The sequence below is a fragment of the Martes martes genome (assembly GCF_963455335.1).
Source record: "Martes martes genome assembly, chromosome: X".
NCBI lineage: Eukaryota > Metazoa > Chordata > Mammalia > Carnivora > Mustelidae > Martes > Martes martes.
In genome coordinates, this window is record NC_137897.1 from 7,753,751 (window position 1) to 7,776,523 (window position 22,773).

Here is a 22,773-nt window from a genome sequence, read left to right on the forward strand (position 1 = left end):
TCCAATACCGCAACGTGGCTGCTTTTTTAAGATTTTATTTATTTACTTGAGAGAGAGCAACAGATAGTAAGAGAGCAGAAGTGGGGTGGAGCGGCAGGATCCCTGCTGAGCAGGGAGCCAGACATGGGGCTCCATCCCAGGACCCCTCTTGGAATCATAACCTGAGCTGAAGGCAGACGCTTAGCCAACTGAGCCACCCAGGCGCCCTTTACCATGGCTTCTTTAATGCACCATTGGCCAAGGCAGGCCAAGTTTCCTTTTCTCCACTTCCACTGAGTTCATACTTCACCTGAAGTTCAGAAAACACAGTGCTGTGCCTTCATACAATTTTCTTCGTGAGCAAATACAGAGTTGACAGATCTTCAGACCTCCTTGACTTTCAAATTCTGCACGGCAGGGCATAAGGAGTAAGTATAGAAGCAAAAAAAGTTAATAAACAGAAGTTAGTGACTGTAAAAACAGCATGAACTAAGAATAATGCAAACCATAGTCAGGTCATGTTTACAAGTTTTCATGTTTTGGAATTTCTTTACAACATCAGTCTTTATCCTTCCAGAAGGTCGTGAAAAATCATAGGTAGTAAAGTGTTCGACTGTGTTTTTCTATTGATTTGTCCTTTTCTCACTCAGATTTATAACTTTCGGTGGAATGATTTAGTAAGTCATTTTGGAGATCTGCTTTGGCACAAGTAAATTACCCCAGCCTGCTGATTCTATATACTGCTCAATCTTCACCATTGTAAAGGTGACTTGGAGACAATTTCAGGTCATCAGCATCTATTAGTTGTTTATTATTAACCAGAAAATGATTTTGGGTGAGATGATTTGTGAGCTGTATAGAAACACACCTATAAGTGTTAGAGGAGGAGGGCTATTTAAGTGTGTTTGGGTAGTACATAAAAGTCTGAAAACCAAAAATGGAGGGCAACCTAGTAAGAATTTCTTTTGATATATGATTATTCAGCTTAGCGTTTATATTCTGTAGCACATAAAGTTTGACCAATCATAGCATTGAACCCCTTTGTTAGTTTGGTGGTCCCTAAGAAGCCATGATGTGGTAGATGGATTGAAAAATGTTTCTAAATCTTTACACACAAAATGCTTCTAAATCTTTACACACACACACACCCATGTCCCTGTCTCTAATCTTTCAAATGTGTATTTTTTTGAAGTTTTTTTAAATTTAAATTCAATTTAGTTAACATATACTGTATTATTAGTTTCAGAAGTAGAATTTAGTGATTTATCAGTTGCATATAACACCCAGTGCTCATTACAACAAGTTCAAATGTGAATTTTTAGTTTTTCTCATCGAGAGTTAGGATCCATTTTCCTTCTCCTTGATTTTGGTCTGGCTTTTATTTTTCTTGTGCTGAGGGCTGACTTTCAATAGATCGCAGCAAGGGAACTGCTCTGCTTAGTATGAAACCCACATTAGTCTGGCTTTGGGACTTGATTTAGCCAAGAAAATAGGGCAGAAGTGCTTCACTTCCCTTCTCTCCCTTGGAACCTTGCTGAGATGTGAACAAACCCCAGGCTAACCTGCTGGGTGATAAGAGACATGTTGCCTAGTTATTCTCATCACCCAACCACCTACCAGCCAACTGCCCCACATGTGGAAGAAACCATTTCAGACCAGCCAACCCCCAGCCTACCTATGAGCCCGCTACGGATGCATAGACAAGTGAACCAAAATCTGCCAAACTTGGCCTAGGTTAGAAACACCCAGTTGACGCATATGTTGTTGATCAATAATGAAGGCTTATTGTTTTAAGCCACTGTGTTTTTGGGTGGTTTGTTATGCAGCAACAGCTAACATCACAATATGTCTTTGTGGTGTTTCTGTTTTGCATTGTGTTCCGTGGAAAAGCTCAAACTTCATTGCCTTAGCTGAAATTGCTGAAATTCTGGTCTGTTCAGAAGCCATCAGCTAACCAAGTGAACATGTACCTGCTCCTGCCACTGTTCAGGTAACAAGGAAGACAATGGATAGAGACAGTGACAAATCCTTGGGATTTTGTAGCTAACACTATGTGGGTTTTATTTTGTAAGAAATTTAGTTTGCAGAAACCAAAGAGAATATAAAATATGTTTTTATCATAAAATTAACTATTGTTATTTGGTAAGATTTGTTTCCAGCCATTGTTTTTTGGTTTTGGCTTTGGTTTTTGTTTGTTTTTTTTTTACATTTTTTTATTAACAAATAATGTATTATTTGCCCCAGGGGTACAGGTCCGTGAATCATCAGTCTTACACAATTCACAGCACTCACCATAGCACATACCCTCCCCAGTGTCCATCACCAGCCACCCTGTCCTTCCCCTCCCTGCTGCAGCAGCCCTCAGTTTGTTTCCTGAGATTAAGAGTCTCTTACGGTTTGTCTCCCTCCCTGGTCCCATCTTGTTTCATTTTTTTTTCCCTCCCTTCTCCCCATGAGCCCTCATCCTGCCTCTCAAATTCCTCATATCAGGGAGATCAGATGATAATTGTCTTTCTCTGATCGATTTATTTCGCTCAGCATAATACCCTCTAGTTCCATCCACGTAGTTGCAAATTGTTTCCAGCCGTTGCTTTAGAAAGGAAGAACACATTTTGAATCCGGCTGAAATTCCCTTTATCGTTACCTGGTTCTCAATCCCCAGCCCTTCTCCCAGAGGGGATAATACCCTGAGCCGAGTGTAGTGTGGCCTCATATTGTGCACATGGGGTTTCTTGCTCTCATGTTCTTCATCATGTTCCTGACATACATAGAGATGCATATTTACACATACACATGCATGTGCAACAGAAACGTGTGGTGTGTACATATGTGTGTATATGTATACACACACATCAGTTTGTGTTTTTACACATATGCACGTTTAGTTTAATCTTGTTACTTGCTGTGTAAGACTACCACATGGTTATAATACCCGGTTTTAATTACCATTGTTGGATAGTCAGATTGCTTCCAAGTTCCCCTTTTACTAATAGTGCTGCAAAGAACAGCGCTTGTGCTTCGGTCCTTGTGTTCAAATTCCAGTCTTTCTGTAGGTCACGTACCCAGAATTGCTGGGTGGTCAGATACATGCTTTTCCACATTTTCTGGAGTCTAGAGTTACCCTGTTGGACGGGGATCTGGCTTTGTAAGAGTTCCTGGGTGTTCGGTTTCAGGGCTGTTGTCTTTTTTTTTTTTTTCTTTAAATTTATTTGACAGAGAGAGATCACAAGTAGGCAGAGAGGCAAGCAGTGTGAGAGGGGGGAAGCAGGCTCACCGCCGAGCAGAGAGCCCGATGTGGGGCTCGATCCCAGGACCCTGGGATCATGACCTGAGCTGAAGGCAGAGGCTTTAACCCACTGAGCCACCCAGGCGCCCCTCAGGGCTGTTGTCTTGTGGGACATTTATAACACTGAGAGCTGAAAAGAAGAAAAATTGGATGAAAACTTGAAGTCTCTGCAACATTCTCCATGTTACCTCATCTCACATCGCCCACTCTCGCCTTGCCCTGTGTTTTTCTGCAGTATTGGGGATGATTTGGTGGTCTCATAGAAATTAGAAATAAATAACTTCACAGTGGTAAAAAGCAGGGTAGGAGGTGATGGCCTGCTGCTTTGTTCACTGATTGATTTCTGGGGCAACTTTAATGACACTGTGGAAAGGAGTCGATTGGTCATCCAAGGACTATTTCATTGAGTGGGGCAAATGTACCACATGAGATAATTTTTGAGGGGTCTCAAGTTCATTATTCAATAAGGCAAACCAGTTGTCTTTTGGGTTTTCTCAATTGAGAGGTCAAGTCTAAAAACCTGCATGTTAACATGCCAAGACATGAGATGGTAAACATACCATGGCAGGATCAAGGTTGGGTCAAACAATATTGTCTCTGTAAACGAGAGAAAATCATTCTTGTTGTTTAAGCAGTAAATAGTGGAATGTTCTTAGATTTTACACATCCCCTGTCAAAAATGAATTAGTACACAAGAAACCCATTCTCATAACAAATGTTCTTCTCAACAAATTGTGTGTGCCCTTTGTCCTTTGGGTTCAGTCTGCACCAGCTGATCATAGAAGATGATGTCAGTGTCACCCTATTGCTTTCCATGTGTAACCATATCTGAGAGCTGCCTGAGGTCTTTCGATTTATGTCACGTTCCATTATAGGTGTTCTGTAATGCAGCTGCTCTTAGTTTAAAATTTTTATAACTGCCGATAAGAATTGCTGATTAGCAGAAGTAGTACTCTATCAGGCATTTTGTATAGAAAAATGGGAACTAAAACTGTAGAAAAACTACATCCTTGTCCTCAAACTTCCAAGCCAGGCTGATCACAAAATCACGATTAAAATGAGCAATAAGATAAAAGTAATTAAATGATCTCCTGCATGCTCCCTGAAATCACTCTAAAGGTATTTATTCATCTATTTATTTGAGGAGGGGAAGGGAGGGAGAAGCACACTCCCACTGAGCAGGGAGCGCCATGTGGGACTCAATCCCAGAGTCCTGAAACAAAGGCAGAGGCCCAACCAACTGAGCCACCCAGGCACCCCTCAGAAATCACTAAAAAGAACATATAGGGATGCCCAGCCGGCTCAGTTGGTAGAGCACGCGACTCTTGATCTCGGGTTTGTGAGTTCAAGCCCCACGTAAGCCATAGAGCTGACTTAAAAGTAGTAATAAAATAATAAAAGGAGCATCTCGTTGTTTGACCATATTGTTTGACCTGACCTTGATCCTGCCATGGTACGTTTACCATCTCATGTTTTGGCATGTTAACATGCAGGTTTTTAGACTTGACCTCCCTGATGCCAGTTTTTTAGTTCTGTTCTTTAAGATTTTTGGAATCAAGGCTCGGGTTTCGGAAACAGCCTGCGTATTTTGTGCACTTGAGGGGAATTTTATAAAGAGGTTTCAGGTGTTGCCAGTTTTTCATTGATCATCCGGCAGCTCCAATCCACCGCTCTGGGCTGTGCTCTTTTCCTGAGAACGTGAGGCTCCGCCTAGGCAAAGCAAGCGTCTCATCCCCCCCCCACCACCCCCCATGCCCTCCACCCCTCTTCTGCCAGGGGAGCCGGCGCTGGGGAGTAGAGGAGGCCCGACTGCCTCCAGACTGGCTCGCCCTTCCGTCCCGGACGCTAAGGCAGCCCACAGTTCCCCTCAGCCCTTCCAGAAGCAGCATCCTGGGAGGTGCCCCTGCCTCAGAAGGCCCTTGGCTACAGCCCTGGCCCCAGCAGCAGCCGGGCCGCAAGCGCTCCCTCCTGCACAGGTATCACCATGCATCGGTTCCCTTTGCAGAGGAGTTACTGGGATCCACGCACTCACTGGCTATGTGTGAAAATATTTCTAGAAAGCTCTCTCCCATGATTGTTAACTCTTCATTGTCTTTTCCGGATTTTTACATTTAATTCTTAAATTCAGTGCTTCCCACAGGCCAGTAGAAATTGAGTGGTCACCGCAGAGCCTGTAGGGCCCACAAAGCTGAAAATCTACGTGTTATCAAGTCCCTTACAGATCAAGTTGGCCACACCTGGTCTGGATTTCCAGATACGTGACAGCTGTGGCTGCCCAGTTTGTACATTTTCAGAGTTACTTTTCAGTGGCTGTTAAGGTCCATCTTAACACTCAGAAGGCCTTTAGGAGGCATTTTCTTTTTTATGGATTGTATTTGTCAAAGGTCATCTCTGCTATGCCTTTTTAAGAAATTTGCTCTTGGATTTATAGTGATACATTCTTGTTTTCTAATATTTTTACTTTTCTTCTAATTACTTAGTCTTTAAAAAATCATTTTCTAAAAATGTGAGGGTTATTATTCAAACAACCCACCTCCATTTCTTTTAAAACCAGGATACTACCGTGTCCGGCCTCTAAAATAACACCGAGTTAAAAACTAAAAGGCACCAATACGTCAAAGCACAATTGAAAGGAGGGGGGAAAAATCATCCCCGTCCCACCACCATAGCTGCTTGCCATAACCATGTTGGAGGTTTTTTTCTTCTCGTCTCTTCTTTGAGGCACACGTATTTCAAGGGTTAGTGGACACCACTCTGCCCCCTGAGATTTAAATTCAATTTGCCTGAGCCCCTTTTCCACACTCCATGGGGAATTTAATCCCCTGCTCCAGTCCCCTGCCAAGGGGACTTTTGTTTTCCTGTCCGTATCCATGTCTTCTCTCACTGCCTTCCTCTCCTTTTTTTTTTTTTAAGATTATATTTATTTATGTGACACAGAGAGAGAGAGAGAGATCACAAGTAGGCAGAGAGGCAGGCGGGGCGGGGTGGGGGGAACAGGCTTCCCGCTGAGCAGAGAGCCCGATGCTGGGTGGGCTCGATCCCAGAACCCTGAGATCAAGACCTGAGCCGGAGGCAGAGGCTTAACCCACTGAGCCACCCAGGTGCCCCTGCCTTCCTCTCCTTAACCTGTTTCGCTTTTTTTCCCCTCCAGGAGTTGTGATCCACGTGAATCCTTTTATCACTAGTCAATCATAATCACCTCTCATCAGCAGACAGGGATTCAACAACTATGTTTTCTGTTTCCGTGAAGTCTTTCCTTCTCCTGACCTGTGTTCTGTCTAATAAGACAAGCAGGATGGGGGAAAAATGCTTTTCTTCAAGGATGAGATTCTGAAACCCCTGGCACTGAGTTGGTAGATTTTAAAAGATCTTTCCAGGGTTTAGAGTATGATTGTATTTTGTGTCTTGTGCTGTTGCCAGATGATTTTGCTCTTTCTTAAACAATTCTCTATGTCTTACGTCTTACCTATAGTTTAGTAGAAGCGTTTCTCATCTAGCCTGCTCCCACGGCCATCTGAACAGAATGGTGTTTCTTGCTGTTAAGTTATAAAAGAAGGTGATGGGGTTGGCTTGTTTTAGAACTGTTTTTAAATATCTTAAAGTTTTGAAATACTAAATGGGACATCAAAACCTTAAGTTGAGTTCATTTATTGCTGCATAATGACAAAGCTTGGTAGTTTAAGACAATTCCTTCTCACTGCCTTGTTGGTCGCCTAGGCTGAGCTAGGCAATTCTGCTCCATGAGGGGGCAGCCCTTCTGTGGTTGCATTCAGCTGGGAGCTCATCTGGGGTGGGAACATCCAAAATGGCTTCACTCATGACTGGCACCGTGGCTGGGGCACCTGCTATGTTGGGGACTGGCAGGACCCCTCTCTTTAGCAGAGGAGACAGACTTTCAACATGGTGACTTAGGGCATGGAGAGCAAAGTAAAAGCCTCCAGGCATCTTTTGTCATACTGTGCTATGGGGCGGGCGCGGGGAGGGGGGGGGGGACAAACTCTCTACGTCTTGATGGAGAGAGAAGAATGTAACATGGTGAGGGTAAGACCCTTTGGCAGCCACATTCGAGGAGAATCTACCAAAACCTAATGGAAATCCCATCAATTACATTCAGGAAAACAACATACTCGATATTGAAAATATACCTATCTGCTATTTATTGCGCCATGGGACAATGAGGATAAATAATTAAATGTCTAGCGCATTGATTGGTAAAGGACCAGATAATAAATAATGTAGGCTTTGTGTGCCAGGCAGTCTCTGTTGCAACCCAACCTCTGCCATTATGGTGTGGAAGCCGCCACAGATGATGTATTAGAAAATAGGCAGGGCTGGCTTAGTGGGTAGGATTTGTCCTGTGGGCTGTACTTTGCTGCCCATTGTTCTAGAGAAATAGTGCTTCTCCTGCATTCTACAGGAATTTAAAAATTATTCTGTAGGAAGGAGATTTCTGATTCTAACAATACACACATAAACTATCTGAAACCATGTAAAGTTACTATGATGATCAACCTGCAGTGAGCTTGTACGTGTTATTTTGGCCTCAACATCACGCCATGCTAATAGCGTTAAGCACCGTGTGCAGACCCATTTATAACTTGAGAGCAGTACATGGCAGCACATCCTTTTTTCTTACTTGATTACCGTTGCCTTTTAGATTCTGTAAAATCCCTCAGTATCCTCAGAGAAAGGATATTCGATCATGTGAAATCCTGTTTGGTAAGCAAAAGGCAAACAGTGGGATAGTTGCTGTCTTCAAAATACATTTACTGGCTTTATGTCCGCAGGACACTGAATATTTGAGTTCTTGGGTTCTTTGTGATAAAGCAAAAGACAAGGCAAGGTGTGATTTCAAAACGCTCCTGACCGTTTTTGTAGGGAGCTATTTTTTTTGACTTCTGCACTTTTCTGCAGTAGACCCTCACCATTTCATATTTTATCCAGAACACATTAGTGCTTTATGAGGTCATGGTTTCTTGGTTTTGTTCACATCCACACATGTCCGTATGTGGGTGGGAACTGCGAAGAGTTTCTCATCGGTTTGCATTCCATGTAAAGGAATAAGAGGGGGCAACCAGCGGGCTCAGTCGGTGGAGCGTGCGACCCTTGATCTCGGGGTGATGAGTCCAAGCCCCATCTTCCGCGTAGAGACTACTTTAAAAATAAATAAATAAGATCTTTAAAAGTTTAAGAGATCCCAGGGAAAATGATTTCCACCCTCAGCACCAAAGATACTTCTTTTCATACATGTTTATGTTTGTGCATTATCTAAATCAAATATACCATTCTTTTCTGTGCTGCAGTATGCCTTACGTTAAATCCAAGGAGAAGTATTCCTTTTTGAAATTCAAATAGGGAAGCTAAGCAATACGCAATGTATTAAAAAGCAAGTATTGTAAATGTTTTTCAAAACTGTAGTGATATTATCGCCCTTTATAACTCTCAGAAACTACACCGCAGTTTCGTTCTTGGTTAGCATCCTTTAAATTTTCTTTTAAGTTTCTTTATTTTTTAGCAATCTCTACACCCCACATGGGGCTGGAATGCGTGACCCGGAGCTCAAGAGTCCCGTGCTTCACCAACTGAGCCAGCCAGGTACCCCAAGCATGGTTTATTTTCTGCCCTATCAGCCTGTAAGAGCTAATAAGAAAATGCCGTCTTTTGTGGCTGTGTTGCCATATTTTCCAGCTTGCCCCCTGGGCCCAGCTGTCACCACTGCCACCCCCGATGCCCGCAGACGCCCCCTCTCCCCAGGGCCCCAGGCTGCGGAGGAAAGGCCTTGAGGCACAGTGGAAAGGGAAAAGTCCCACCTCCCCGCAGAGTTGCGCTTCTGAGTGCCTGTTTAGTGAGCGTGGACGCCTGTGTTTAGCTTCTCCTCTCGTGTACCCTTGTCCACGTAGCTCGTGTGTGATTCAAAGAGCGCTCGGCGCTCGGGGCCCTGACGCGGACATCGGCTGAAGTGCTTTAGCCGGAAACTGTACACAGCACTAGAATAGCTGATGCCTGAGCTCCTCCTACTCCCGCCACAGAAAGTTCCAGCTCTCAGCTCCTCCACCCACCCTGAATCTCCCCAGGAACTGCCTCAAACGCGAAATAAAAACGAATAGAATCCATTCCAAACATCTTGGTTTGGATGTGGGTTTTGCCTTCCTCTTCAGCCCTTTCCATCCCCTACCTGCTTTGTAGGATCTTTTCATTTTCTGATTTTTTTTCCCCTTCGACTCTGAGCGCTGGGCCTGAGGGCCGGCTCCTCCCCTTCGGCTTGACGGGACCAGTTTCTAGAACCCAGCAGGAAGCCTTGGGTCTCGGGGAGGAGCCGTTTCTCTTTTCTGCTTCCTTAAGGAAAATCAGTCCACAGAAAGACACACCCTTTATTCTGTTTCCTGCACCGGCCGGCCGATGGACCGGCACTTCTTTCAATACATACGAAGTTTCCATGCATTAGCTTCGTTTCTCTAAGCTTCCTTTTGGAGCCATCTCCTTTGATTCTTGTCCTATTTCCTTTTCCACCATCTGTTAAAATGGCTTTTTTAGAGATACCAAAATTGAGGCATTAACTATGTTTTTGAGGCCGCTGGTTGATGTTGGCGTTTAAGGCTTAAGAGGGCAGTCAGGGGTCCACTCTGAAACAGAATCCTCTTTTTACTCTATTTTCCAAAAGGCGCACAGTAGTTTCAAAGTGCCAGTAATGAGTGTTTTGAAGGCTTAGAAATGACAGTTATTTCATTTTGATTTCCCGGATTACTATGTAAATTGCTACCTCATAAAGATGCGGGCTTTGGCAGGTGCAAAAAGAACACTTTAGAACTTACCATTTACTTTTCAGCCTAGTTCGTAGAAACTTGCATGCTTTCTTCACACTTCACAGTATCTATTTTTGAGAAATTATTCTTCCAATGGCGTGTTCAGTCCTTCTAAACTGATAATTTTATTTTTAAGGTCTCATTGTGAACAATAATCTTAAGAAGGACATTCTTTGGGGCACCTGGGTGGCACAGTGCGTTAAGTGCCTGACTCTTGGTTTTGGCTCACCTCACGAGCTCAGGGTGGTAAGATCGAGCCCCAAGTCGATCTCAGGATCAGCGGGAAAATCAGCTTGAGTTTCTGTCTCCCTCTCCCTCTGCCCCCCTCTCATACATAAATAAGATCTTTAAAAAAAAAAAAAAGGATATTCTTTTCCCAAGGACATTTTTCTGTTTCCCAGATTTTCCGTCTAAGTGAACCAAATCTAGTATCTTTTTCTGTGATGCGCTACACAATTAGCTTGCCATCAGGATAGGCAAGGAGAGTGCTGTGATGCAAAGTATGTTTTCATGTTGATGACTGAGTTGTGTATTTTGATCAAGTCAACCAAAGAGCATCTGGGCATATTTTAGCTTAAAATATGGATTTTTTTAAGACAGCATTACACGGATAATACCTAGTAATTAGTGGCAGTCACGTGCTTTTTGCTGGAGACTTGCCTCCCGTCGGCTTGAAAGCCATCACATGCACGCTGGGCCCATTGCTCCTAACAGGCCACAAGATGCCCAGCTTGACCAACAATACTTGCCTGGGCCCCTCTGAGTGCAGCACCGTTTTTCATAGTTGGCTCTTCTGTGGCCCGTTTGTCAACATGGAGTCAGCTCTCAAGTGTATTAAAGGAAGTGGCTTATCTCAGGCATTGCCACGTGACTCTGTCATTTTCCCTTCCCATTGACACTATAGGGAGATCCTTTCACATGGACTCTAAAACCAAAATGTAAAACACACAATTACATACATTTATCTTTTTTATAGTACCTCTTGAACAAAAACCAGAAAATTTGTCCAATGAAATGTGTTTCAGGTTTTATAACAGGAAAGGAGGGTGTAATGATTTTTTTCAACCAAAATGAAAACTATAAATTCAGCATTTAAAAAAAAAATTGGCTTGGGGCGCCTGGGTGGCTCAGTCAGTTAAGTGTCTGCCTTCAGCTCAGGTCATGATCTCAGGGTTCTGGGATCGAGCCCCACATCGGACTCTCTGCTCAGCGGGGAGCCTGCTTCCCCCTCTCTCTCTGCCTGTCTCTCTGCCTACTTGTGATCTCTCTCTCTCTCTCTCTGTCAAATAAATAAATCTTTTTTTAAAATTGGCTTAAGTTTATGAAAGGAATGTATACAATATGTTTATTTTTAAACTTTTTATTACGGGAAATGTTGAACATATACAAATGTTGACCCAGTAGAATGTTGATGCCCCAGGTACGATCATCAACTTCAACCATTATTGACTCATAGCCAGTCCTGTTTTATCCATACCTTTCCCCACTTCTACAGCTCTCAGATTATTCTGAAATAAATTCCAGATACTGTATCATGTAAAAGTACCTTTACGAATAGAAGCATCTGAAAATGTTGAACAGGGCACCTGGCTGGCTCAGTTGGTGGAGTGTGCGACTCCTGATCTCAGAGTGGTGAGTTCAAGCCCCATGTTGGGTGTAGAGGTTACTTAAATAAATAAATAAATCTTTAAAATAAATTTTAAAAATTTTTGGACAAAGTATAAACAGGTAATAGGTAACAAGAGCTTTTTATGTCTACATAATTCAAGAAATGGAGTGATGTCTGGCATTTAAATGTCAGCCATATGGCAGAAAACCAGACTTTTATGAAATAATGAATTAGGTATAACTTGAGAGCCAGTCAAATTGAAATATTTGAATTGGTCAACAAATACTTATTTTATGTATGTACATATTTATATATGTATATAAAAAGAATTTACACAATCACTGAAATTTTAGCCAAGGTCGCTTCACAGTAGTGAGTTTTTTTTTCTTTGTGCGTTTCCTTGTTTTAAAAATTCCTTGCAATGGAATTTATTGCTTCTGAAATGATTTTGAAAGTATTAAAAATGATTTTGACTATGTGCAAGCTGTTGTACAAAGTGCCAGGTAGAGGTAGAAAGATGATATTAGATTATTTCTTGTTCCCAATCCATGACTGGTTTGGGTTGGGCTAGCTCTGTGTACTTGGAAAGCCAGTGTGGCAGGTGTTTTTGCTTTTTGCTCTCTTCTTTGTTCTGCCTCCCTCACATTTCCCATGGGAGCCACCCCTTCCTCAGTCCCAGTCCCCGTGGCTCATATGTGAGGTGGGTGGCTTCTGCTCCAGCTCCAAGGCTGGGCCCAGGACCTATACTGGCTGGTCAACTCCCAACAGACCCTTGGCCACCAGGAGAGACATGTGATGGAGGCAAACCAGTCCAATAAGAGCTGGAGTGGATTAGACACCAAGAAGATGGGTGGGGCAGGTACTCAAGAAAATTAAACATAGAATTATCATATGACCCAAAATTCTACTTCTAGGTTTATGTCCAAGAGAATTGAAAATATATGTCCACGCTGGGGTGGCTGGGTGGCTCAGTCAGTTAAGCACCTGCTTTCAGCTCAGGTCATGATCACAGAGTCCTGGGATCCAGTACCGCATTGGGCTCCCTGCTCAGTGGGGAGTCTGCTTCTCCCTCTCCCTCTCCAGCTCCCCCTGCTTATGCTCACTCGCTTGCTCTCTCTCTTTCTCTCTCTCTCTCAGATAAATAAATAAAATCTTTAAAAAAAAATTTTTTTTAATTCAAAAAAGGAAATGTGTGTCTGCACAAAAACTTGGGCACAAATGTTCATAGCAGCATTCATTATCCATAATAGCCCCCCAAAACCCCAGAAACAACACAAATGATGTCCATCAGCTGGAGAATAGATGAACAAAAGTAATCTAGCCATACAATGGAATATTATTTGGCCATAAAAAAGGAATGAAGTACTGACAGATGCTACAATGTGGATGAGTCTTGAAAACATACTATGTGAAAACAACCAGTCACAAAAGACCATAAAGATTATGTGATTCCGTTGATATGAAATGTCCAGAATAGGCAAACCCAGAGAGGAAGAAAATAAATTAATGGTCGCTTAGGGTGGAAAGGAGGTCACAGATAGTGGGGGCTGTGGGGAGGGAATGCTCATGGGGACAGGATTTCTTTATGGGGTTGATGAAATTGTTCTAGAATTGGATAGTGGTGACAGTTGCACAACTTTGTGAATAAACTGAAAACTGCTGAGTTGTACACTTCAAAGGGGTGGATTTAATGATGTGTGAATCATATCTTCATCTAAAAACGTCCATGGAAAAAGTGCTATGGGAATAAGAATATCTAATCATACCAAAAGAAGGGAGATAGGACCACTGTGCCACTAAAAGCTCAAATGGTTAAGGCAGGCATGTTAACCATTATTGGAAACTGGTGAAGTGTTTCAAAACATCTGGTACTGGGGCGCCTGGGTGGCTCAGTCATTAGTCGTCTGCCTTCGGCTCAGGTCATGACCCTGGGGTCTTGGGATCGAGTCCCGCATTGGGCTCCCTGCTCAGTAGGGAGTCTGCTTCTCCCTCTCCCACTCCTCCTGCTTGTGTTCTCTCACTTGCTGTCTCTCTGTCAAATAAATGAATAAAATATTTTTTAAAAAATAACAGAAAATAAAACATCTGGTATAAAAAACAGTAGAGCATGTGACTCTTGATCTTGGGGTCATGTTTTAAGCCCCATGTTGGGCATGGAGCTTACTTAAAAAAATTTTTTTTAATTAAAAAAAATCTGATATAAAATTAATCAGTGAAAAGAAGATATGAGAATGTATTGATGTCTTCTGCCCAAGTCAAATTTTGGATTATTAGGCTCAATCTTTTTATACCAGTTTTCACTTTCTGCGCTTCTGAACACTGGATATTAAGCATAATATACCCTTTTCTATTTTGGTCCAGGGCAATTACTGCATGCCTTGGTCATGTTGGGTACTCAATAAGCATTTGTCAACTGCATGGATAAATGAATGTTTTTACTATAATGTTTTCTTAAGATATTGGGTATATAAGATTCTCTTCCCCCTGAAAATGAATTATTTCAGAATGTTGTATTTTGTGTTTGCCTACTTTAAAGTGTTTCCTTTATATCTGTATATTAGTTTCTTTCTCACGACTTATTTGTTTAGATCAGAATAGAAATAAGGTTTGACTGTTGTAATTATTGATCTGTCCTTCGGTCTTTAATCTGTACGTTTTTTTCCCTCTTTTTTTTTAATCCTCTTGCAATTTATTCCTTTAAGAAATTAGTTCTTGGTCTTGTAAACTTGCTCACAGGCTGGACTTTGCTAATTGCATTTGCATGGTGCTGTTGAACATGTTCTTTGTCCCGTCTAGTTTCTTCACACTTGTAGACACAACGAGAGGCTTAATCAGATTCAAGTTCAAAATTTTTGGCAAGACTACTTCATAGCTGTTATTGTTACTTATATCAAGTGGCACTTTAGGTCTGATTGTCCCACTTGTGATGGCAGCAGCCACTGATGATTAAGGATTATAGATCCATTCATTCAGTGGCAGTTGGAGAATGGTGACTGTGGTGGCCAGCCCCCAGAACAGCCGCCAGTGTTGCCTGCCTCCTTGCATTCCTGCCCCTATGTGATGTCCTTCTGCATTGTATCACGGTTGGTCTGAATGACCAAGAGAATATCGGAGAAGTAGTGGCATGTCATTTTTGAGGTGAGGTCATAAAAACAGTGTAGCTTCTGCCCTGCCCCTTTTTTGGGGGGTGGGGATGTCACCTACTTTGAGCAAAGCCAGCCGCCATGTCATGTGGACGGTGTGGAAAGGCAATGAGGGTTTCTGCCAGTAGCCCCGGGAGTGAGCTTAGGAGTCGGGTCTTCAGATGGCTGCGGCCCCAGCTGGCATCTTGATTCCACCCCCTGGGAGGTCCTGAGCCCAGAACCCCTAGCTTAGCCACTCCTGAATTATTGAGTTGCAGAAACTCAAATTAAGTCTCCATGTTCTGAACTGTAATACATTTTTTTAAAGATTTTATTTATTTATTTGTCAGAGAGAGAGAGAGAGAGAGAGAGAGAGACAGGGCACAAGCAGGGAAAGCAGCAAGCAGAGGGAGAAGCAGGCTCCCCACTGAGCAAGGAGCCCAACACGGGACTCAAACCCAGGACGCTGGGATTGTGACCTGAACCGAAGGCAGACACTTAACGGACTGAGCCACCCAGATATCCCTGAGCTGGAATACTTCTATAAAGAGAAACTTTCCTTCAACAACTGTTTGATTGTTCTGTGGTACAGTTGGTATAGGTAAAAATAGTTAATCATTTCACTCGGAATTATAATCATGCCATATATATGCTTTTGTACACATATACATGCACATGCATATATAGGCATATGTATATAGATAAACTGATAAATGTAAAGAATTTAGAACATTTTCTTATTATTTTTACTAGATGTCCTAAACATCATGTTACTGGTTGTGCAATATTCCACTGGGTTTATACAACCATTCTTCTTTGTTGGAAACTTGATTTTTTTTTTTTAAGGTTTTATTTATTTATTTATTTATTTGTCAGAGAGAGAGAACACAAGTAGGCAGAGTGGCAGGCAGAGGCAGAGAGAGAAGCAGGCTCCCCACCGAGGAAGGAGCCCGATGCGGGACTCGATCCCAGGACCCCAGGATCATGACCCAAGCCGAATGCAGTGGCCTAACTGAATGAGCCACCCAGGCATCCCGGAAACTTGATTTTTTTTTACAGTGTTATTGCTAATAGCCTATCCATTGGAAATATTTTTGCACCAAGGCTTTTTCTGACTTTAAGACTATTTTTTTTAGATCAGATTCCTAAAACTGTAATTGCTAAACACGAAATCATGGGCATTTTTAAGGCCTGATGTATTTTTCTAAATTACTTGCCAAAAAGAAAATATAATTTCTCCTGGCAACAGCCAAGTCTCATCATCATTTCACTGCGTTCCTGTCAGGGATCTGTATTATTTATACGTTCAGTATTCATACAACAAACACTTGTAATGTGCCTACTATGTATGTGGTGCTGTTGACAAAACAAAAAAACTCAACTTTTAAAAAATTCTCTGGTCCAGTAGTACCTCACAAATATTCTGAAAATTTTATATCTACCTTAAAAATATCTCTTTGTTTAAAGATTTTATTTACTTATTTGACAGAGAGAGAGAGAGCTCACAAGCACGGGTAGCAGCAGAGGGAGAGGGAGAAGCAGGCTCCCTACTGAGCAAGGAGCCTGATGGGGGGCTTGGTCCCAGGACACCCAGCCAACTGAGCCACCCAGACACCCCTAAAAATACTTCTTGATCCCTCTTCTTTTTATCCTCTGGGTCCAGCAGGCATTTCTTTCTGTCTGCTCACTACCAGCAGCCTTACAGTCTACATCTCTGAACCTTGCCTCTCTGTCCATCTCCTATTTTGCTTCTTTTATTTCTTGTACGCTGGGAAGCCAGGTAACCATCCTTGTTACGACAATGAATTAAATGAGGTGACTTTGATTCATCTACTGCCACCATCCATTCTCATAAATGCAAGTGTTAATCTGTTTTTAGGCCATGTTTTATTTAGCTTGATTTATTATTTCTCACAAGAAGAGCTTTCCCTGAAAGTCCTAGAAGGAAAGCAACCTTGTAAAGAGGCTACAAGACATTTCCTAAGAAAGACTGTTCGTAACAGAGACCGTCATCCCCTAAACTAAAGAGACATGGACTGGTTTCTCTTTTGGCCACATTTAGGATGATAAATTGGGAAGTGAGATTAACTTTCCCTTAAAGTAGGCATCACATAGATTACATCTTCAAGGAAGCAGTGGTTAATTCCAGACCAAATCACCAAGTAGATTTGTTTCTTTTGAGAGGCTACCATTTGGGTGGTTTCAAGTTCATTGAAACTTTCAAGTTCATTGGCAATAACTATCCTCCCTGACTCCACTCTAAGGGTAAGGTCGAAAATTAGCAGTCAGAATAATAGAAAGAAAATAAATGTTGCCCACAGCCCTGCCACCCAGACATGATCACTCCCAGTATTTCAGCTTACATCTGTCCTAGAGGAGGCTCCTTTGGCTGCCTGTGGGTCATCTATCAAGATTTGGGAGAAATTATATGTTACATAGTATGAAGTAAGAAGTAGGCCCTATAGCGAAAGGGTAGACGTAAAACCAGGGTTGGGAAGAGATGAGAGGCATGGACACACCTTCCTCCTAATATTCCACTGGAAGGAGTGTTCAGGTCAGGACTCTGCTGTATATACGCATCGGAGGTCCATGTTCTAGTGGAATTATCCTGCCCCTCGTGAATTTCCATTCTTACAGGAGAGCATGAGAGTGACTGTGTCAAGGGTAGAGTAATCCGAAGGTTGGCTCTGGGGAGTCTAGATTTGATTGCCAGTTGTTTGCAGGACATGTCAAAGTGCTAGCTCCCCAGGACCCAAGGCTTTTGCAGTCCATGGGAACTTCAATGGGCCTCTGGGAAGCTGAATTCAGCTGAGGCCCCTCTCACTGGGAGGGTAGAAGCATCCTTTTCGCATAAACCATGATCCCAACCATGTTTTAGTCCAAGTGACCCAAATGGGGGTGGACCCCTGGGTCACTCTTGTACCCTAATTTCCTTTTAATTGGTTACATGTGTGCTTATTTATTTCTCTCTCTCTCTCTCCACACACACACACACACCTTCTGCACAGTTTCTCAAAGAAAATTGAGTTCACTTTCTGACACAGTTCTTCATGCTATCTCCATAGCTTTAAAGCATCCCATCACTTCTGCTTTGTTTTTAGTATGCTTTTAACTTGGAATGGTTTTGCTAGTGTTATGTTCTTATTTTTTAGTTCAAACAGCAAATAATCATCTGTAAGTGTAAAAGTTTTTGTGTTTTTGAAAGGCAAACACGATTCAATCTCTGAAAACTGGATTTATTTGGACCTTTCCAGGAATCGAGCTTTCATGTCAATCAGGCCATACATTCTGTTTATTTTCTATTTCTGTTGTCAGGTCTGGCTACTTCTCCATTCTTAGGGATAAAAGTGAGAGAGGGTGAGGTCCAGACAGACTGTGGCTTCATTTACCTTAGTTTATTTCAGTCAAAATTGGGATTTTTCCACAGAAGAGCCCCAGGTAATTCTAAGACCATGATATGATTTCTGTTTAATCCCTCACACAGAAGAACAAAGCAGGGAGGAGATTTTTAGATACTTAGAGGCAAGCTGAAGGTGCAAATCTTGTCAAAGTGTCCCCTGAAATGTCTGCTGGTGCCATCTGGCTGGGAGCTTGTGGGGAGAGGGTGGGGAGGAGAGCCACCATCAGTTTAGCATGAGCTGGGTGCAGCTTCATACATGTGCTCATTTCAGCCTTCAACAACTCCTGGAGGGATCTGTAGTCCCATTTAGCTGACGAAGAGACTGAGACACAGATGTGAATAACATGCAGTTAATAAGAGAAAAGCAGGAATTGGAACCAGATCTGCTTGTCTCCCAAAGACTGTATTTCCTAGTATAGGGGCTGGTGAGGATGATCCCATTCTCCACCAAAAAAAAAAAAAATTATATTTTTATATATACATATATATTAAAAATTATATTTTACCATTATTTTGACATAAAGACAATATAATCCAAGCTGGATTAATTATTATATATAGATTACTATATTTTTTCTTCTAATTTTTAAAATTTTAATGTTTTTTTTTTTTTGTCTTTTGTTTTTGTTTTTTTGAGGAGGGCTGGGCAGAGGGAAAGAGAGACAGGATCTTAAGTGGGCTCCACACCCAGCATGGAGCCTGACACAGGGCTGGATCTCACCACCCTGACATCATGACCTGAGCCAAAATCAAGAGTCGGACTTTTAACTGACTGAGCCACCCAGCGACCCCCAATTTTTTTTTAAGTGGGCTCCATGCCCCACGTGGGGCTTGAACTCAACAACCCTAAGATCAAGAGTCACATGCTCTACTGACTGAGCCAGCCAGGTGTCCCTCTTCTGACTTTAAAAGAAATTAAAATTAAAATAATTTTCATGGGCCTATAAACATATTGTGGGACCTGGACTTACATTTTTTAAAGATTTTATTTATTTATTCGACAGGGAGAGAGTGAGCAAGCACAAGCAAGGGGAGCAGCAGGCAGAGGAAGAGGGAGAAGCAGGCTCCTTGCCGAGCAGGGAGCCCAATATGGGGCTTGATCCCAGGATCCTGACCCAATCCAAAGACAGATACCCAATCAACTGTGCCACCCAGGCACCCTGGGACCCGGACTGATTATGCCTAGTAGAGAATTTGCTCTAGTCTACTCTAACAGGATTCCTCCTTCAACTTTTTTTGTTTTATAGGACAAGGGAAATTTCCTGGAAGCCAGAGCTTTGGGGTCAAGGGAAGTGTAATGAGTCACAGCAGCAGAGTTTTTTTTTTTTTTTTTAATTAACATACAATGTATTATTAGCCCCAGGGGTACAGGTCTGTGAATCGCCAGGTTTGCACACTTCATAACCTTCCCCAATGTCCATAACCCCACCACCCTCTCCCTACTCCCCTCCCCTCGGCAACCCTCAGTTTGTTTTATGAGATTAAGAGTCTCTTATGGTTTGTCTCCCTCCCGATCCCATCTTGTTTCATTTATTCTTTTGAGCAGAGTTTTAAAGTCATCGTGAACAATCATTTTCAAGATCTTTCTTTAGTGTTGTACCTCTTTGTTGTGAAAAGAGGAAGTCTTATATGCAAAGTCATTGTATAAAACTAGGCATAAAACGCTCATCCCAAAGGTCGCTTGAGGGACTCTCACTGACTGTTAAGGCGTGCTAGAACATAATCTAAACCCTCACCTCTTTCCCCGAGGAGGTTGGTGAGATGCAGAGAAGATAGCTGCTCACAGTTGCTCAGAGGATCAATAACACTTGGTCCCCGGCCTGTGTATCTGGACCCCAAGCCAGGGCTGCTTCTACTAGCCTTCTCCTCCACCTATGCCTACCTGGGTCCAAAGAGTCACAGTCATATCCAGTTTTAAAGCCTCCAAACATGATTCGGCTGGAAGATATGTGAAAATAATGATGGTTAGCAACCTTCCCTCCAACTTCTGATGACTTTTTCAGCTTTAGTTCCATACTCCCTTGAAGTATTGTTCTGGGACCCAGCAGCTGTGCTGTTGAGTGGAGGAAACTTAGCCACCCTGCGATCCTTGGTGTGTGGGGAGTGCTGCAAGGGGGCCCTACTGACCAAGGTCTGACTATCTGAGGTCAGGGGAAGGTCTCTGACAAGCTCCTGTGCAGTGGGGTCCTGTGGACAGAAGCCGGTCCCAGCTCTGCTGCCTAACCTCCCCTCTGTGTTTCAGGTCATGGCCATCTGGCATTTCCCTGAAGACCATGTATGTGATGTCTCAGACAGCAGTCCAAGCAAGAGCACTCTCTGGTTGTAATGTGAGAGTCACAGATAGGAATGCAGTCCCCCAAATGATAGGTTTTGCTTGGCACATAGTAGCTGATCAATTAATATTGAAAATGAATGAAAGATGCACCCCTGGGTGGTTTAGTTGATTAAGCATCCAACTCTTGATTTTGGCTCAGGTCATGATCTCAGGGTCATGAGATCAAGCTGCATGTTGGGCTCTCCGCTGGGCAAGGGGCCTGCTTGTGATTCTTTCTCTCTCCCTGTCCCTCTGCCCATGCCCCCTTCTCTCTCTATCTCTTTCTCTTAAAAAAAAAAAAAAAGAGATTTTTCTCTCTCTTTATGCCCTCCCACCCCCACCCCCCCGCAAAAAAAAAAAAAAGAGAGAAAAGAAAAAGAAAATGAGTGGAAGAATAAATGGTGAAGACATTCACATGCCAGGAAAAATCGGGGGTTTCTCTGCAAAGTCTCCTTTGGGCTTGAACCTCAGATCATCAGTCCTCCTTATCCTCACTGTGATGTTGCCCTTCTGAGGTTTGCTACCAAAGCTCCTGGGGAATAATAAAAGGCTGGAGAGGAAGATACTTCTGGGGAAAGGCTGAAGACTCTAGAATGTGAGTGCAGACTCACACAAATCCCTCCATGTCTCCCTTCTGTCAGTGCCTGTTCTGCTCTGGGCTCCATTCTCTTTTGCATCTAGAGGTTTCTGAGGAGAAAGTAAGGTGTGAACTTCAGGAAATATAGCCATTTGAATGCTAGCTCTGCTGGGTAACCTTGGGCAAATTATATAATCCCTGGAGGCTTTGGTTTCGCCGTCCGTACCATGGAAAACAGTGATGCCTGTCTCGCATTATCTCCTGGAAGATCCATTGTGATAGAATCTGAAATAGCACCGAGTAATCTTTCTCCTGCATATATGGCTTCAGGAAATTCTCACATAGGTACATAGGAATATTTTCAAAGATATTTATTATGACACAGGAGTGGAGCATTGGAAATGCCACCACTGTTACGGGGGGGCGGTTATTAGTAGACTGTGATGAAAGTATACTGGAATATGCGTTAACAGTTAGAAGGAGCACACTGGATTTGCATACAGCAACGTGAGTAGATCCCAAAAACAGCACTGTGTGAAAACAAAAGTCAGAAAGAGAATGTTCTGGGTGTAGTCCCAAGGCTGTGCATGTAACATAAAATACACATATACAAACACCCTCCTAAGTGCTATATAATGTCATGTACAAATAAAAGGATACACGTCAAATGCATTAGAATGTGGGGGATGGGGGTAGAAAATAAATAAAAGAAGACCTTATGGAGTTCAATGATGAATGATGTGCCGTCAAGTGGGGAATTTGATTAATTCAACCCTTTGCTTCTGAAATCCCAAAATGAAACTGCTTCATGGGGAGACCATCACACAGCAGACCTGGTTATACCTAACTAGTTACACCAACTCTAGAGCAGGGTTTCTCAGTCTCAGCACTATTGACATTTTGGACGGGAACATTCTTTGTCATGGGGGTGGGGGGTGTGGTATGTGTCAGAGGATATCTAGCAGCATCCGCAGCCTCTAACAACTAAACGCTAATAGCATCCATCCCCCAGTTGTGTCAATCCAGAATATCTCCAGACATTGCCAAATGTCCCTAACAGTGCAGAGTCAGCACTAAATGGCCGAAGGAGTGGTGATCGTGAAGCTGAGGTTGGGTTACCCAGAGCAATGCGGATAACCTTACTGCTCCGCGCCAAGTTAGAGGTCCGAAATCTGTATCGGGTCTGAGAAGCGTATGTCCAGGCAGAGAAGCAAAGAAGGAAATGCGACCAAAGCATCAACAACAGCCAGACCGCTACACCAGGACCAAACCGAAGTTCCCTCTTGTGGGCACTCCCCACTGGAAGACACAAGCATATTTCCTCCGTAATGAAGTCCAGGAAAAGCACTTTGTTGTTAGGAAGATGCGTGTGTATGCGTACACACACACACACACACACACACACACACATATGATTCTGCCTTCATTTAGTCACTCATAAGAAGATAGTATCCGGAATATTCTCGTTTCTTTCCCTGTTGGTTCTGAGCATGGTGATGTATTATGCTTCTCTTTTTGAGTCATCTTCTAAACAGATAGTCCATAATTTGACAGAGTGCAAGCATATTAATTCTTCAGCAGGAATTTGGGAACTTTCTATCATACGGTGGGTACCAACTAGATGACATTTCCCGTGATTTTGTCTGCTCGGTGCTACATAGTTTAATGCATTCTTGTGTACCT